Raw genomic sequence first — 19,385 nt, forward strand, 5'->3', positions numbered from 1 at the left:
GATCCGACGTTTAGCTTTTTCTGAATGGTTACCATGGCTGCCGGGATGCTAAAGTCCTGTTAGCCATGGTAAAGTGTAGTGGGGAGCGGGGGAGCAGCATACTTACCGTCCGTGCGGCTCCCGGGGCGCTTCAGAGTGACGTCAGGGCTCCCCACGCGCATGGATGACGTGATCACATGGATCACGTCATCCATGCGCATGGGGCGCTCTGACGTCATTCTGGAGCGCCCCGGGAGCCGCACGGACTGTAAGTATACTGCTCCCCCGCTCCCCACTACTACTATGGCAGCCAGGACTTTATTACGTCCTGGGTGCCATAGTAACACTGAACGCATTTTGAAGACGGATCCGTCTTCAAATGCTTTCAGTTCACTTGCGGTGCTACGGATCCGGCGGGCACCTCCGGCAAATGGAGTGCACGACGGATCCGGACAACGCAAGTGTGAAAGAGGCCTTATATCAAAAGCTGGCAGCTCAGGGAGGGGAGAATGTCCTTTCTGCTGCAGCTCAAGGGGCGTGTCTTTCTTCTGCAGCTCTCTCCCTGTCAAAGCTCAGGAAGCAGTTGAAGGATGGAACTGAGCATGTGAGTCCACTCCAGTGAGGTAGACAGAGAAATAAGAAAAAAGGCAAACAGCAGGTGGCGCTATACAAGTACATTTTATCTAAAACTCAGTGACTACATTTTTACTGACATGCAATTACAAAAGTACCGGCATTCAGATTCAGGTGAGGTTTGAAAACTGCTAAATATTTTTCCTGGGACAACCCCTTTAGGACTAGTGTTTCATATATAGTGTAAAAAAAATATGTGTTTTGGTGTAAGATAGGCTACCTTTATTAAAATGGAAAAAAAGTTTTTTGTACGCCAGGAAACTGGACGACATCCTTTGATAAATGCAAATGTGTGTTACACATATACAGTATATACTACACCAATTCAGGCTCTGGCAGCATGAGTAACTTTATGGAGGGAGGTGGTGAGACCCTATACAGAGATTACCAGTACATTCTGAAGGTGCATCTTGATGTACTGGAAATTTTCCACTGATATTTCATCCACTGCATTTCCACAGCAGAATGGGCATGCTGCAAATTTTCCCCACACATTTTTTTCTATTAAATGTGCATATAGTTTAAAAAGAAACTGTATTGTATTGTACGGTAAATTGTCCCAGACATTCATTGCGAAATACATAACAATTCCAGCACATTTGAACATCGCCTAAGGGCCCATGCACACGAACGTATTTTATTTCCGTGTCCATTCTCCATGTGCATTCCGTTTCCGTATGTCCGTTCCGCAAAAAAATAGAACATGTCCTATTATTGTCCGCATTACGGACAAGGATAGTACAGTTCTATTAGGGGCCAGCTGTTCCGTTCCGCAAAATATGGATTGCACACAGATTTTTTTGCGGATCCGTTTTTTGCGGACCGCAAAATACATACGGTCGTGTGCATAAGGCCTAAGGGTGCTTTTCCATAGGGAACAATTACTTGGAGAAAAGAGAAGGACTAATATTGAGTAATTTATTAACTATATTCACTAGCTCATTGTACTTGATTATATTAGAGCATTTTAGGGATTTCCTAAAGATTTCAGTATAAGAATTAGCCTACATGCACACGAACGTGGTTTGGTTCCGCATCCGAGCCGCATTTTTTGCTCGGGTGCAGACCCATTCACTTCAATGGGGCCGCAAAAGATGCGGACAGCACTCCGTGTGCTGTTTTCATCCGTTGCTCCGTTCCGTAGCCATGAAAAAAAATATAGAACATGTCCTATTCTTTTCCGTTTTGCGGACAAGGATAGGCATTATTACAATGGATCTGCAAAAAAAAAGATGCCATACGGACGGCATCCATTTTTTTTGCGGATCTAAAGTGCACTAGAGTGGCATATCACTACTTCTCACTCCACTCCTGGGCTTACCACAACTTCTCACTCCACTTCAGGGCTTGCCACTCCTTCCCACCCCTTTCCAGGGCTTCCCATTCCTTCTCACTTCACACCAGTGCTTTCCAATCCTTCCCACCCCACTCCAGGGATGCCCACTCCTTCCCACTTCACTCCAGGGCTTCCCACTCCTCACTCCACTCCAGGGCTTCTCACTCCACTCCTGGGATTCTCACAACTTCTCACTCAACTCCAGGGCTTCGCACTCCTTCCCACCCCACTCCAGGGCTTCCCACTCCTTCCCACCCCTCTCCAGGGCTTCCCACCCCACTCCAGTGCTTCCAATTCCTTCTTACTCCACTCCAGAGCTAATCACTCCTTCTCACTCCACTCCAGGGCTTCCCACTACTTCCCACCCCACTCTAGGGCTTCGCACTCTTTCCCACCCCCCTTCAGGGCTTTGTAATCCTTCCAACCCCACTCCAGAGATTCCGACTCCTTCCCACCCCACTCCAGGGTTTCCCACTCTTTCCCACCCCACTCCAGGGCTTCCAACTCTTTCCCATCCCACTCCAGGGCTTCCCACTCCTTCCCATCCCACTCCAGGGCTTCCAGTTTCCATTAAAGTCCAATGCACTCAATCAATTGAGCAACAGAGCCAATTATATTTTATTCTCCCACAGAACTGTGCATCCGGCCTTCCCACTCCTTCTCACTCCACTCCAGGGCTTCCCACTCCTTCTCACTCCACTCCTGGGCTTCCCATTCCTTCCCACGCAACTCCAGGGCTTCCCACTCCTTCTCACTCCACTCCAGGGCTTCCCACTCCTTCTCACGGCACTCCAGGGCTTCCCATTACTTCCCAGCCCACTCCAGGGCTTCTCACTCCTCACTCCACTCCAGGGCTTCACATCCTTCACACCCCACTCCAGGACTTCCCACTCCTTCTCACCCCACTCCAGGGCTTCACACTCCTTCCCACTCCAGGGCTTCCCACTCCTTCTCACTCCACTCCAGGGCTTCCCACAATTTATCACTCCACTATAGGGCTTCCCACCCCACTCCAGGGCTTCACACTCCTTCTCATTTCACTCCAGTGCTTTTGAATCCTTCCCATCCCACTCCAGGGATGCCCACTCCTTCCCACTTCACTCCATCGCTTCCCACTCCTCACTCCACTCCAGGGCTTCTCACTCCTTTTCACTCCACTCCTGGGATTCCCACAACTTCTCACTCAACTCCAGGGCTTCCCACTCCTTCCCACCCCACTCCAGTGCTTCCCATTCCTTCCCAGCCCACTCCAGGGCTTCCCATTCCTTCCCAGCCCACTCCAGGGCTTCTCACTCCTCACTCCACTCCAGGGCTTCACACTTCTTCCCACCCCACTCCAGGACTTCTCACTCCTTCTCACCACACTCCAGGGCTTCATACTCCTTCCCACTCCACTCCAGGGCTTCCCACTCCTTTCCACCCCACTCCAGGGCTTCACATCCTTCTCACTCCACTCCAGGGCTTCCCATCCCACTCCAGGGCTTCACACTCCTCACTTCACTCCAGTGCTTTCCAATCCTTCCCACCCCACTCCAGGGATGCCCACTCCTTCCTACTTCACTCCAGAGCTTCCCACTCCTTACTCCACTCCAGGGCTTCTCACGCCTTTTCACTACACTCCAGGGCTAATCACTCCTTCTCACTCCACTCCAGGGCTTCCCACTACTTCCCATCCCACTCTAGGGCTTCGCACTCTTTCCCACCCCACTCCAGAGATTCCCACTCCTTCCCACCCCATGCCAGGGGCTTCACACCCTATGCCAGGGGCTTCCCACTCCTTCCCATCCTGCTCCAGGGCATTCCATTCCTTCTCACTCCACTCCAGGGCTTCCCACTCTTTCCCACCCCACTCCAGGGTTTCCAACTCTTTCCGATCCCCCTCCAGGTCTTCCCACTCCTTCCCATCCCACTCTAGGACTTCCAGTTTCCATTAAAGTCCAATGCACTCAATCAATTGAGCAACAGAGCCAGAGATATTTTATTCTCCCACTGAACTGTGCATCCGGGCTTCCCACTCCTTCTCACTCCACTCTAGGGCTTCTCACTCCTTCTCACTCCACTCCAGGGCTTCCCACTCCTTCTCACTCCACTCCAGTGCTTCCCATCCCACTTCATGGCTTCCCACTCCTTCTCACTCCACTCCAGGGCTTCACACTCCTCACTTTACTCCAGTGTTTTCCAATCCTTCCCACCCCACTCCAGGGCTGCCTACTCCTTTCCTCTTCTTTTCAGGGCTTCCCACTCCTTGTCACTCCACTCCAGGACTTCTCACATCATTCCTGGGCTTCCCACAACTTCGTACTCAACTCCAGGTCTTCCCACTCCTTTGCACGCCACTCCAGGGCTTCCCACCCCACTCTAGGGCTTTCCATTCTTTCTTACTCCACTCCAGGGCTAACCACTCCTTCTGACTCCACTCCTGGGCTTCCCACTCCTTCCCATCCCACCCCAGGGCTTACTACTCCTTACTCCACTCCAGGGATTCCCATTCCTTCCCACCCCATGCCAGGGGCTTCCCACTCCTTCCCATCCTGCTCCAGGGCTTTCCATTCCTTCTCACTCCACTCCATGGCTTCGCACTCTTTCCCACCCTACTTCAGGGCTCCCCACTCCTTCCCACCCCCACTCCAGGGCTTCCCACTCTTTCCCACCCTACTTCAGGGCTTCCCACTTCTTTCCATCCCACTCCAGGGCTTCCAGTGTCCATTAAAGTCCAATCCACTCAATCAATTGAGCAACAGAGCCAATTAAATTTTTTTCTCCCACTGAACTGTGCATCCGGGCTTCCCACTCCTTCTCACTCCACTCCAGGGCTTCCCACTCCTTTTCACTCCACTCCTGGGCTTCCCACTCCTTCCCACGCAATTCCAGAGCTTCCCACCCCACTTCATGGCTTCCCACTCCTCACTCCACTCCAGGGCTTCCCACTCCTTCTCACTGCACTCCAGGGCTTCCCATTCCTTCCCGCCCCACTCCAGGGCTTACCACTCCTTCCCACCCCACTCCAGGGCTTCACACTCCTTCTCACTTGACTCCAGTGTTTTCCAATCCTCCCCACCCACTCCAGGGCTGCCCACTCATTTCCACTTCACTCCAGGGCTTCCCACTCTTTGTCACTCCACTCAAGGGTTTCTCACTCCACTCCTGGGCTTCCCACAACTTCTCACTCAACTCCGGGGCTTCCCACTCCTTCACACCCCACTCCAGGGCTTCCCATTCCTTCTTATTCCACTCCAGGGCTAACCACTCCTTCTCACTCCACTCCTGGGCTTCCCACTCCTTCTCATCCCACCCCAGGGCTTCCCACTCCTTCTTACTGCACTCCAGGGATTCCCATTCCTTCCCACCCCATGCCAGGGCTTCCCACTACTTCTCATCCCACTCCAGGGCTTTCCATTCCTTCTCACTCCACTCCAGGGTTTTCCACTCTTTCCCACCCCACTCCAGGGCTTCCTACTCTTTCCCACCCCACTCCAGGGCTTACCACTTCTTCCCATCCCATTCCAGGGCTTCCCATCCCCTTCTCACGCCACTACTGGGCTTCCCACTCCTTCTCACTACACTCCAGGGCTTCCCATATCCTTCTCACACCACTCCTGGGCTTCCCACTCCTCACTCTAGTCCCAGGGCTTCCCATCTCCTTCTCACGCCACTCCGGGGCTTCCCACTCCTTCTCACTCCACTCCAGGGCTTCCCACTCCTTCTCTCTCCACTCTGGGGCTTCCCACTCCTTCTCACCCCACTCCAAGGCTATTTTGAAGTGAGGAAGCACGGATCCGAAAGCCCATGGGCTTTTGATCCGTGCCTCTGCTCCACAAAAAATAGGATATGTCTTACCTTTTGCCATATTTTGCGGATTTCAGACCCGTTCAAGTCAATGAATCCGCATCCGTAGCACAGAGTTCACATGGCCAGTGTTCGTCTTTTGTGGATCCGCTGTTTGTGGCCCACAACACGGGCACAGAGGCTTACATTTGTGTGAATGGGGCCTTATAGGTGTGATTCCCTATAAACAGCCCTATAGATTAAATATCTGCTAGAAGAGATCAGAGGGTCTAAGCCTGTGATGGCTAACCTCCGGCAGTCAAGCTGTGGTAAAACTACAACTTCCAAGATGCACACTTGCTTGGCTGTTCTCAGAACTCCATAGAAATATAAGGAGCATGCTGGGAGTTGTAGTTTAACCACAGCTGGAATGCCGGAGGTTAGCCATCACTGGTCTAAGCCTTTGTGTCAGGTTTGGGTGTTTGGGTTGCTTCTAGCCTACAGTTTTTGATGCTGGTTTCCAGCTTATAAAATACGCCATGAAATTCAGGCATTTCTGAAATGGTTCTTTGGGGGATGACGTTGTTTACTTACACATTTTTCTTACAATTTTTTTTCTCTTTAGAAAAGTCTATAGGAAAACATCTGAAAAAATGCCACAGCCAGTGATGGCCAATATATAACAGACATGATCGCAAGGCTCCATTGGTTTTTATTTTTGGGGAAAAACACCAGCTCTAGAAGTTGCTTGGAAGTCTTTGGGAAATATTAGACAGGCAGGACAAACAGGTGTTTTTTGCAGTGCCATTTATGCACCTTTTTTTCACTGCATGCTCTTGGTCTGGCATTTTTTGTCACATAGATAGCGTTTTTTTGTAGCAATGTATTTTCCCTATAAAAAAAATTTAAGGAATACAAGCACAATGAAAAAATACCAGGTGGTAAAACACACTATATGGGCAAAGACCTATCAAAAACACCTTTAAAAAGCTACAAAAACGCTAAGGCCTTGTTCACATCTAGCAGATACAACAGGCTATTCAGGCACAGAGCAGTCTGTCAGATCCTCTACTTCACTGCCGGATCCCCACTGATCCCCCGCATTCCAGCATAAAAGTCGGGCTTCGGCCTGGCCAAAAGCGTTAAATGTCGCGTTTTTTTTTTTTTTTGTGTGGACGACAGCTGGCAGGCAGCAGGATCTCTTTAAGGGCTCATGCACACGACCATTGTTGATTTGTAGTCTACAAATTGCGGATCCGCAAAAAAAACATACGAACAGTGTGCGTTCCACATTTTGCAGAACAGAACGGCCGGCCCGTGATAGAACAGTCCTATTCTTGTCCGTAATGCGGACAATAATAGAAAATGTTTTATTTTTTTGCAGACATACAATGAAACCCCATTGAAGTGAATGCATTATTTCCAGTACAAAGGAATATCTTTCTCTAAATAAGTATATTACAAAAATATTTAACTACCCTACACTTTATTAAAAAATACCATAATATCTAGAATTTAAGGTTTGGTAGTGCACCATTTTGATGCGCATATGCCCATGTTCCCAGTTTCCCTCTTCTTAAAAGGCAAAGGGAACTTGTCTTTGAGGTTTTCTTCTGGAGCGGTAACTCTTCTGCGTTATCTACAGTACACTGCCCAGCTTATGTTTTCTCAGCGAGTAAACAGGACCATTTTACTTACCAGAAAATCTATCTGAAGAGGTTAAAACAATGTAAACAGCGTTTCCTGTACATGTTTAGCTTGCCGTTTTCCGAATTCTGGGATTACAGTTTTGAGTTCACTTAACTCTCCAGTTAGGGGAGGAAATTGATGTTAATCAGTTGCAGCTAGAGCACAAGCCCTAGGCCTTTAAAGGAGGAATCACATTAATAGCTAAAGCAGATGTTAGTGCAAAAGATAGGCAGACGTTTCTAGTCAAAGGTTTAATAGGTGATAATGTCCTAAAGAAATGAGGGGTTGGGGCAGGGAGAGGGATCTATATGCATTCCAAATAAACTGAGGGGGATGGGCAAACCTTTATGCTCTTGGAAATCTGACTGATGCATGGAATCCGAGTCTCATAACATGGATTTAGGATTGTGTTACCTACTAGCTAAAGTGACCAACACCATCATTTAGAATGAATGGCAAGGGAGATCTGAAACATGAGAGAAGGGAAGACCAATACTCACGTCCATTTCATCGACCACTACTGACCTCATGGAACTGCAAAATGATGTGGCTAGAAGGACGCGTTTTCTTTCAATGCAAGTCAGCACCTTCATCTGCAGGACTAAAGCTGTCCATACACTAGACTTAGGCCTCATGTACACGGCTGCAAATTGCAGATCTGCAAAATATGGATGCCGTCCGCGTTGCATTCACATTTTTTGTGGACCCTTTGACCATGGTCTGCATTTTGCGATCAAGTATAGGACATGCAAATTTTTTTTTGCAGGACGGACATACGGATACAGAAAGCACAAGGTTTATCGGTGTGTTTCTGCATCTGTATGTCCGTTCTGCAAAAACATAGAATGTGGACCACGGACACATTGAAGTCAGTGATTACAGATGTTGTAATCTGCACGAGGGGGAGATGTGGCAACGGCCTTGGAGGGATCCCTAAGGACACAGGCTTTCGGAACTAGGTAAGTATTCTCTGTATGAAGGGCCTGGGCATAGTGTTAGTGTTAGTGTTAGTGTGTGTGTGTGTAATGGGGGGATGTTACAGATTTAGATAACACCTTTTAATGTCTCCAAAAGTTCCACACCAATAAAAGTTCACATCTGTGACAACGGCTCAGTTAAAGACGCATGTAATAAAAATTTTTAGTATAGCCAGTAACCTATTCAATGAAATATATCTGTATAGCGCCACCTGCTGTTTGCTCTTTTCCTTATTTTCTGTCCGTCTCACTGAGCTGGTTGAATGTGCTCAGTTTAAATCTTTAACTGCCACCAGCCACATGTTCTGTTAGAAGCTGGGGCAGTTATAGGGAGCTTCAGCAGAAAGGACACGTCCCTGGAGCTGAAAGGCTGAAGATAATCTAGCAGAGCAAATGAAGCAGTGAATGTGGAGCTCTCTAGACCCACGTGCAGTACGAGGCTGGTTCTAGCTTTGTTAGAAAGGTATTATCATGTACTATATATTCATTTTTTTACAGCAATCATCTCTGCCCCCCCAAAAATACAGGACAAAATAGGGCAGAATTCTGCACTATTGTGTCCGGTAAAATGCCGGACTGACCGACTTTATTATGGCCAAGAGGATCCATTGGGTGCCGTTTGTGTTCATCCTAAGACCGATCCAGCAAATCCATTATTTTTTTATGCTTTGCAGAACAGAGAAAAAGAATGTCGTTGTGAAGGTGGCTTTAGAGAAATGCCAGAATATCACCACACTTCTGACACTACACAAATTCCATTAAGAAGTGGTTGTAAGAGTTTTATAAAAAATAGAACTACTTTTCTTCCCCAGATACAGTGCCACTCTTCTCTATAGGCTGTAGCTGGTACTACAGCTCAGACCCATTTACAGCATAAATGACAATATAATTGATTTCACATGCAGTACGTTCTTAAATGAAACCTGTCATGAACATACGTCAGAATTAGGTGGTGACAGACACACTGATTTAAATAGCATGTCACTCATGAGCCAATATTAAGTGATTGGTAAGAACCAGCATTGTAATCATCAGAGACCAGGTCTGGGAAAGAGTCACAGCTGACTGAAAAGAGTCCTGGTTATTCATGAGTCCCCCCCCCCCTCCCTCCCTCCCTCCCTCCCTGCCGAAGATTGACAGTTTTCTCCTGGGGATAAAACTAAGAAAACTGTCAATCAATAGCTGGGCAGGAACTCCTGAATAACCATGACTCTTCTCAGGCTGACGTGACTCTTTTCCAGACCTGGGCTCTGATCAAAATACTGGTTCTAACCAACCACTTAATTTTAGCAAAAGAGTGACAATTGAAATCTGTGTGTCTGTCACTATTTTATGCTGCCATCACTGACAGCAGTATCAAGTTGATGACTGTGAAGGAAAGGAACTTCCAGCACGTAGTAAGTTAAAACGTTGCGTCGCCTTTATTCTGTAACAGTCATTCTGATTAAAGTGCAGTGGACAAAACCTCCTGACAGATCGACATGTTTCGAACCGTGCGGTTCTTACTCATGATCTGATGACTGCCTGGGTTCGAGCACCCTTATGGAAATCCACAACCAATTAGGTACTCAAGGAAAGGGGGGTGGGGAGGGGGAAGAAAACCGGAATGGGAAGGGACACAGGTGAGAGGAGGTGGAAACCAAGAAAGCCCGAGGCCAGGCAGTTCCCAATTAAAAATAAAGTAAAATCACCATCACACAGTAATCTCATTGTGCAATTAAAAACACTGGAGGCCATACAAAAAAGAACAACTCTGTGCGTGTGTTACTCGAACCCAACACCCAGACTGTGTCATAGGACATCAGGCTGGAAACCATATAAAACGAACAGTGTGTATGTGATCCAGTAGAATGACCAACTAAACATAAAAGAGAAGGAAAAAAAACAAAGGTACTGATGGGGGGGAAAAAAGAAAGGAACGAGAACAAAGCTCTCACACATGTTATCCAATCCCCCAAAACGAAACAGACAACAACAATGTTTCACAATATAGAAATCTATAAATGTAGAAATGTAAATATGTTCCACAGCATCAATAAAAATGCATTAACTCCTGGAAAAAGTATCAGTATGGGAAGAATTATCGAACCCAGTTGTTTGCACTGCAAATTTACAGGTTTTGCAAGGGTAGCCCCCGCATTTGGTGGAGCCAATGAACTTAAAGGGAACCTGTCACCGGGATTTTGTGTATAGAGCTGAGGACATGGGCTGCTAGATGGCCGCTAGCACATCCGCAATACCCAGTCCCCATAGCTCTGTGTGCTTTTATTGTGTGAAAAAAAAATAATGTAATCCATATGCAAATAAGCCTGAGATGAGTCAGAGCTTGAAAATATGACTCTTCTCTGGTCACACAAGTAAGATATGACTCTTATGTTAATTTGCATAAAAGGCGTGAAGTACAAAAATGCATAATACTTATTGAATTCATCTGCAAATGAAATTAAAAGTGTAATTTATATGTTTAGGGTAACACAATGAACATTTAGAAACGCTCTGCGAGGGTAGCACAGTAGAGGTGACAGGTTCCCTTTAAGCCAAGTATCTCTATGTATCGTAGAAGCACAAGTAAAGAATGAAGGGGGCAGAATATTAGCCAATACTTTGGATCAACTGGGCACTACTCGACAGCCATGTTTCAGTGTCGAACAGGATGCTGTCATCATACAGTATTGCAAGGCATCTTTTAATCGCCCGCTGAATTTCCGAAAACTGGCGACTATATGTCAGTACTAAAATGGGTATATAAGTTTCTTTGCCTTCAATTTTTTCTTTGTTCTTTATAATTTTTGTTATGATTATTAATAACAATATCATCGTGTTCGGTGTTACTTTTAATCTTACTAAATAATAGGACCCCCCTTTCTTCATTACTAGCAATATTAAGGGCTCTCTAGGGGGAATAGCCCCTAGTTTTAAGGCGGCTCCAGATGTTCATGCATTCCGGAAAAAAAAAAAACGCAACTTCGGTGCTGCAGTTCCGGCGTGCATGGATAAACTCACCTACTGGAATTGCCTTAATGGTATGTAAGGGATGGTGACTAGAGGCCTTGAATATAGTATTTTCTGATGTTTCTTTACAAAATGGTTTTGTGCAGATATCTGAACCCTGTATGCCAGTTAATCTAAGGTCAAGGAAATAGATGGTATTGGGATTGTATGGGTTATCATTAACACATTCAAAAAAATAAATTAAAAAAAGTCAGGTATGGCAAATACATCGGCGGAGCAAATCGTCGATGTATCTGCCTCACCAAAACCCCCCCCCCCCCTCCCCCAGCAAACGGATTTTCAGCAAAGATATAACGCTCCTCCCAGTACGCCATCACAGGGTTCGCAAGGGAAAGGTGAGTATTTAGCCCCCATCGATACAACTTTAATTTGCAAGAAAAACTTATCAGACTAAAAATAATTATGTGTCATGAGGATCGCAGTAACTTCAGAGACATTGTCCACAAAATCGGATGTATAACTGGTGTATCTATGGAGGTGATACTCAAGAGCCCAAATAGCCACCTGGTGTGGGATAGAGCGAGACTACATCCAAAGTGAGTCAGGAATATTCTTTATACCATTTTTTTTATTTTATTGTAGAACACCCTCAATACATCTGTGGTGTCCCTAATATACCCCGGGAGTCTCCTGACAAGGGGCTGGAGAAGCGTATCAAGCCACTCCCCCAGTCGCTCCTTCAGGGACCCAATACCGGTGACAATGGGACGTAGTGGAGGTGGGTTTAGGTTTTTATTAATTTTGGGTAGCGCGTGTATAGTAGGTGTGGCACTGGCGACCCCACACACAGAAAACCATGCTCCTCTCCACTGAAGAAACCCCTGTATTTACCTTTGTCTATAATAGAGATATATTTTTTTTTTGGTAGAGGGTTTTCATCAAGTTTCCTGTAGGTGGAGTCGTCAGATAACATGTCACACATTTGTTGGCTATAAGCATCTTTCTCCATAATTACCACCGAACCTCCCTTATCTGCCATTTTAATAGTGAGGTTGGACCATTCACCTAAATGTTTCAGAGCATTACGTTGTTTTACATTAAGATTATGGTGTTTATATTTATTGGAACTTTCTTTTGCTCTCGTAGATATCTGTAAGCTCCCTTTCTAGGGTTTCCTGAAAGGTATCCATACTACGTGTCTATTTGATAGATTTACAAACAACTAGTGAGGGTCCTGAGGGAATTATTCAACAGACATGAATTTAAAATCAGCAATATTTTGGATTGCTGATTTTAAATTCATGTCTGTTGAATAATTCCCTCAGGACCCTCACTAGTTGTTTGTAAATCTATCAAATAGACTAGGGAAACCTGCTCACAAAGAGACAAATCAGCAAATTAATTCTCTATATTGGGAGGTTCCAGCTGTGTAGTGCTCTGTACAGGAGTCGTATCAGAGAAATGTCTTTGCAGGGTCAAATTCCTGATAAATTTAACATCTAGAATAGTAAAACAAATCAGTCATTAGTGGGAGCAAAATTAAACCCGTAGAGGACCCGTGACTTAAGGACCAGCGCAGTACATGTATGGCGCTATGATCGGGCGGGTGCAGGAGATGCGCCTGCCCGATCCGCGGCAGGGGTCCGGCGGTCACTGATAGCCAGACCACTGCTGCATGCATCGGCATTGGTGAAATCACCGATGCCGGCGTATTAACCCTTGGTGTGCCACGGTCAGCGCTGACCGCAGCACATGTGATGTCCTCACGGATATCAGAGCTGCCATCGGGTCCCCATGCTGCTGTGATGGGGACCCGATGGCATGAAAGGCAGTGCGATGCCTTCCTTAGGAATCGGGGCTGCCTTCCAATGTAATGTAATAGAGCAGCACGAAATGCCAGCAGAATGCTTGGATGTATAGGGAAAGGTATAAGCAGTAGAAAGAGTGAAGTGCTTATGCCGCTGTACAGAACACTAGTGAGACCTCACTTGGAGTATTGTGCTCAGTACTGGAGGCCATATCTCCAGAAGGATATAGATACTCTAGAGAGAGTTCAGAGAAGAGCTACTAAACTAGTACATGGATTGCAGGATAAAACTTACCAGGAAAGGTTAAAGGACCTTAATATGTATAGCTTGGAAGAAAGAAGAGACAGAGGGGATATGATAGAAACTTTTAAATACATAAAGGGAATCAACTCGGTAAAGGAAGAGAGCATATTTAAAAGAAGAAAAACTACCACAAGAGGACACAGTTTTAAATTAGAGGGGCAAAGGTTTAAAAGTAATATAAGGAAGTATTACTTTACTGAGAGAGTAGTGGATGCATGGAATAGCCTTCCTGCAGAAGTGGTAGCTGCAAATACAGTGAAGGGGTTTAAGCATGCATGGGATAGGCATAAGGCCATCCTTCATATAAGATAGGGCCGGGGGCTATCCATAGTATTCAGTATATTGGGCAGACTAGATGGGCCAAATGGTTCTTATCTGCCGACACATTCTATGTTTCTATGTTTCCAGGGGGAGAGCCTGTGAGATCCAGCCCTCTGGATCTCACAGGCAGGAAGCTGTACGTGAAATACACACTGTATTACAATTACAGCCAATGCATTCCAATACAGAAGTATTGGAATGCATTGTAAAGGGGATCAGTCCCAAAAAGTTGAAGCCCCAAAGTGGGACAAAAAATAAAGTGCAAAAAAAAATTTAAGTTTTTTTGCCAAAATAAAGGGAAATAATAATTTTTTACAAAATAGGGGAAAAAAAGAAAAGTACACATATTAGGTATCGCCGCGTCCATATCAACTGGCTCTATAAAACTGTGCTAAATAAACAATTTTTTGGTCACCTTACATCACTAATAGTGCAACACCAAGCGATCAAAAAGGCCCCCTAACATAGTACCAATCTAACAGTCACCTCATCCCGCCCAAAAATTAGCCCCTACCTAAGACAATCGCCCGACCCCCCCAAAAAAAAAACAAAAAAAAACTATGGCTCAGAATATGGAGACACTAAAAACATCTTTTTTTTTTGTTTCAAAAATGCTGTTAGTGTAAAACTTAAGTAAATTTAAAAAAAGTATATGTATTAGGTATTGCCACGTCCGTAATAACCTGCTCTATAAAAATATCACATGACCTAAACCCTCAGGTGAATACCGTAAAAAAAAATAAGTGTAATAGCAAGCGATCAAAAAGTCATACGCACCCCAAAATAGTGCCAATCAAACCATTATCTCATCCCGCAAAAATCATATCCTACCTAAGACAATCGCCCCAAAACTGAAAACTATGGCTCTCAGACTATGGAGACACTAAAAACATTTTTTTTTGTTTAAAAAATGAAATCATTGTGTAAAACTTACATAAATAAAAAAGTTTACATATTAGGTATCGCCGTATCCGTAATAACCTGCTCTATAAAAATATCACAGGTGAGGTACCACAGGTGAATACCGTAAAAGAAAAAAAAAATTGGAGTAAAAAAAGAAATTTTTTGTCACCTTAAATCACAAAAAGTGTAATAGCAAGCGATCAAAAAGTCATATGCATTCTACAATAGTACCAATCAAACCATCAACTCATCCCGAAAAAAAATTAGCCCCTACATAAAACTATAAAAATAAATAAAACTACCGCTTTCATGGTTTTTTTTTCAAAAATGCTTTATGTAAAACTTAAACAACCAAAAAGTCATATTTGGTATTGTCGCATGCGTAACAACCTGCTCTATAAAAAATACCACATGATCTAACCTGTCAGATGAATGTTGTAAATAACAAAAAGATACAAACGGTGGCAAAACAGCTATTTCTGGTTACCTTGACTCACAAAAAGAGTAATATAGAGCAGCCAAAAATCATATGTACCCTAATATAGTACCAACTAAACTGCCACCTTATCCCGTAGTTATCAAAACGGGGTCACTTTTTTGGAGTTTCTACTCTAGGGGTGCATCAGGGGGGCTTCAAGTGGAACATGGTGTCAAACCAGTCCAGCAAAATCTGCCTTCCAAAAACCATATGGCGTTAATTTTCTTCCTCGCAATGCCGTGTGCCAGTACAGCAGTTTACGACCACATATGGGGTGTTTCTGTAAACTACAGAATCAGGGCCATAAATATTGAGTTTTGTTTGGCTGTTAACTCTTGCTTTGTAACTGGAAAAATAAATCGATTAAAATGGAAAATCTGCCAAAAAAAAGTGAAATTCTAAAATGTCATCTCTATTTTCCATTGTCTCGTGGAACACCTAAAGGGTTAACAGTTTGTAAAAATCTGGTTTTGTATACCTTGAGGGGTGTAGTTTCTAAAATGGGGTCATTCTTGGGTGGTTTCTATTATGTAAGCCTCACAAAGTGACTTCAGAAATGAACTGGTCATGAAAAAGTGGGTTTTGAAAATTTTCTGAAAAAATTCAAGATTTGCTTCTAAATTTCTAAGCCTAACTTCCCCAAAAATTAAAATGGCAATCACAAAATGATCCAAACATGAAGTAGACATATGGTGAATGTAAAGTAATAACTATTTTTGGAGGTATTACTATCTATTATAAAAAGTAGAGAAATTGAAATTAGGAAATTTTACCACTGTCATGATGTACAATATGTGACGAGAAAATCTCAGAATCGCCTGGATAAGTAAGAGAGTTTTAAAGTTAAAAGTTATTCACACAAAGTGACACGTCAGTTTTGCAAAAAATGGCCTGGTCCTTAAGGTGAAAAATGGCAGGGTCCTCAAGGTGAAAAATAGCAGGGTCCTGAAGAGGTTAAGCCCAGTGATAGGACCTCCATTTCATCATCTGTCAATACAGTATCCGCTAGATTAATAACGTCCAATGATTTGTTAAGTGGAACAGAGGCACCTATTTCTCGTGGAATCTGGTAGTCATTGGGTGAGTTTTTTCCCCGAGTGTTTACGTCCACCGCGCCGTGTTAGTTTTTTGTGGGGTCACCATATCTAGCTTTGTCTTTTTGAAATATGAAAGTTTCGTCTGAGTCAATGGTGTCTCCTGAGGTTCACTGAGAAACTCTTCTACCGATTCCTGAGTCACTGGTCATCCGTGAGTGTTCTAAGTCCATAGATGTAAAACTGACTTTACATGCCAATTTAGACTTGGGTGTTTTATTCCGCAGTTTGTTTTAATTGATATTCCGTTTTTTTAGAATAGATTTGGGAGTATGGTGGGGATTCTGCCACCTACCCCATTCATAAACTTAATCATTGGTATAGTCAAATAGATCTCTGAAATTTATTGTGTTTCAGATCCATAATACCATCTTCCATCTGTTTAATGGTTATCATATTCTCCTCCAGGGCCACATATTCTGGCATGTTGGAATATTTTTTCAGACTGTGGTCACCTTAAAATTAAAGTTATGTGACTACCATAGCTCAAGATGGAGGCAAGATTTCATAACCTTCTCAAAAGAAAAAAATAAGTTTATTAAAGAAGGTTTCTCCAACAAAGACATCAAACAGAGTTGCCAGAATAGATGTATCGGCGTGGTAGAAGCTAGGACAGCTTCCAGCCTTCAAGATTGAAGAAGCTGCAGATAAGTCAGCTTTTTGTATCCTGAACCAGAGCCCCTCTGGATCAGGCACCACTCAATTGAAGGGGATGGTAATTTATGGAACAGTGTTATGATAAGAAGCTGAAGATGTATCAACGCCTAAATTCTAGGCATTGCTAAGGGTCCCAGAGGTCAGAGTGATGGCATCCTATGAACATACCACTTATTTTTGATTGTGCTGACCAATTAGGATACTTACACACATGCTATTTTGATGGATTTTTTTTTTTTTTTTTTTTATACAGCTGTTAAAGCCAATGTTAGGAGGGAAACTACACAGAAAAGATTAGGTGGGAAATTTATCACCCTCTCCACACCAGAAAACTGTCACCAAAAAGTCAAAGTGTGGCGCAAGCTGCACTTTTACAAAATTGGGGGTCTTAGACTACACTTGCCACTTTTTAAAGTAGCGAGTGGTGTGGGGGCGGTTTAGGCAGCCTATCACATTTATTATAATCTATGCTAGGAAACTGACATATTGTAGCAAAAATCTACACCAGCTCACCGGCAGTAAGTAAAAATTGACTATTTGCAGTACTTTTCGTGTGATAAACGCTTTATAATTTTAATTTTTAATACTGCCTCTAAATGCCCAATGAACTAGCAAATGCTTGTTCATTGGGCAGTCTAGATTTGTTAGCGGAAGATCGCATAGTCTAATAGCAATCTGCCGCAGGCACCCCGCTGTTCTACATGGGGATGAGCGATAGCATAACTATTGCTCCTACCGATGGTGTGGAGGACATCACTGCATGTAATAGCAGCAGTGTTCTCCGATAGCCATCTGCCGATTGCCATGAGGGAACGTTTTCCTCCCGAAAATCGCTAGTAGCATCTAGGTGTCTAATACACCCTTAAGGATAGACGCCAAACCAGAAACCTATCTGCAAACAGCCATTTCAGGGGGGTTCATGCAGTACAGAGCAGGGTACTGGTTGGCTGGTGAGAAGCCCGTTTTACATAGCTCTCAATAGGGTACTGACATCCAATAGCTAGTACTATAGAAACCGTTTCTTCCTTCAGGAATGCCAGTTATGAAAATACTGTATATAGCCTTTATAAACATCTAACATGGACCAACTACAGTGTTAAAAACATGGGCAAGAACTACTTTTTCATAAAAACAAATTTTCAATATTTCACGACATAAGGAAAGGATAAGACATTTGTAAGTATTGTAAGAAGCAAACATGTTCAAATATCAAACAAAGACACACTGACAAGTCAAAGAAAAGAAACCATTGGTTGTATGGACTGGCTGTTTTTAAATATACGTTTTATTTTGTATATATTTCTATTATACATCTTTAATTTTTTTCCGCTAAGACCACAACAAAAACACTTGAAACTGGAGTAAGAACTTGGGACACTGTGCCCTGTAAACAGATTTAGCACTATAATACACTGGTAAATTTTTGTATTTTGGGTATACATCTCTCCAATAAAACACCCACACAGTGACAAGAATGAGACTTTAATTGGTTTTTAAGTGGAGTTTATAACACTAAGATAAAGGGATGTTAACACATACAATAACAAATGGACATGTGATTTGAACGAGGCATTATCCTGTACATGTAATTGTTGTATATTCTCAGTGCATAGCATTACACACAGAGCCACAATAATATTTGAAGAGCCTGAACCGGAGGAAAAAAAACTAAAGGGGGAAAAAAAAAAAAAAAAGAAAAAATATAACTTTCAAGGAATTCCTCAAATTTGGGAGCAGAATTATAGGGGCCAAACATTATTATCTCCAGTTGAAGCCTCCTAATAGTGCACAGTTCCACCCATTCCATTTGCATGCATGACAGGTTTAACAGTATTTAACGAAAAGAGAAAAAAATAAAAATAAAGTGGGGGTGGGGGGAAACAAAGAAACAAACAAAAAAAAAAGTAAACGAGGCACTTTGTGGCAACCACAGGCATCGTTAGACATATTGCACAAATTTCTACTTCTGCTTGTATACACACTGCCTGCAAACTTCACCTAAAATCTGTGGCCCATTCACAAAGGAGTCATGTACACAAACCAACTCTCTGCAATAAAATAAAAAGTTTTCACTGGGACTATAGATCTGCCTGTGGGCTTTTTGGTGGCTGTACAGAACTCCATCCTTATCTTAGTGAACATCATTTAATAGGAAAAACTTTCGATTTGGACCGCGAGATGGCCAAATTCAAAAAGACCCACACTGCACACCCCTCACCTGTTCCACTTGTTGGAAGATGACAGCATTGTGCATCTTTTCTTAATGAACCACACCCACAGGTTTTTTTTTTTATCCTCTGGCCTGTTAGAAAGATGCATGATCCAAAATGTAGTGAAGATAATGTTTTACTGGTGGCTGTAGTTAGGAGTTATCCCCTTCCTTCTGATCCTCAGCTGTGTCATGTGACTGACACTCTAACCCTCCAGCTGACAACGTCTTGTGTTGACAGGAAGTCACTTTCTCTAGTCATTCCTATTAGGCCTCATGCA

Source organism: Bufo bufo, chromosome 6 (genome assembly GCF_905171765.1).
Source record: "Bufo bufo chromosome 6, aBufBuf1.1, whole genome shotgun sequence".
Classification (NCBI taxonomy): Eukaryota; Metazoa; Chordata; class Amphibia; order Anura; family Bufonidae; genus Bufo; species Bufo bufo.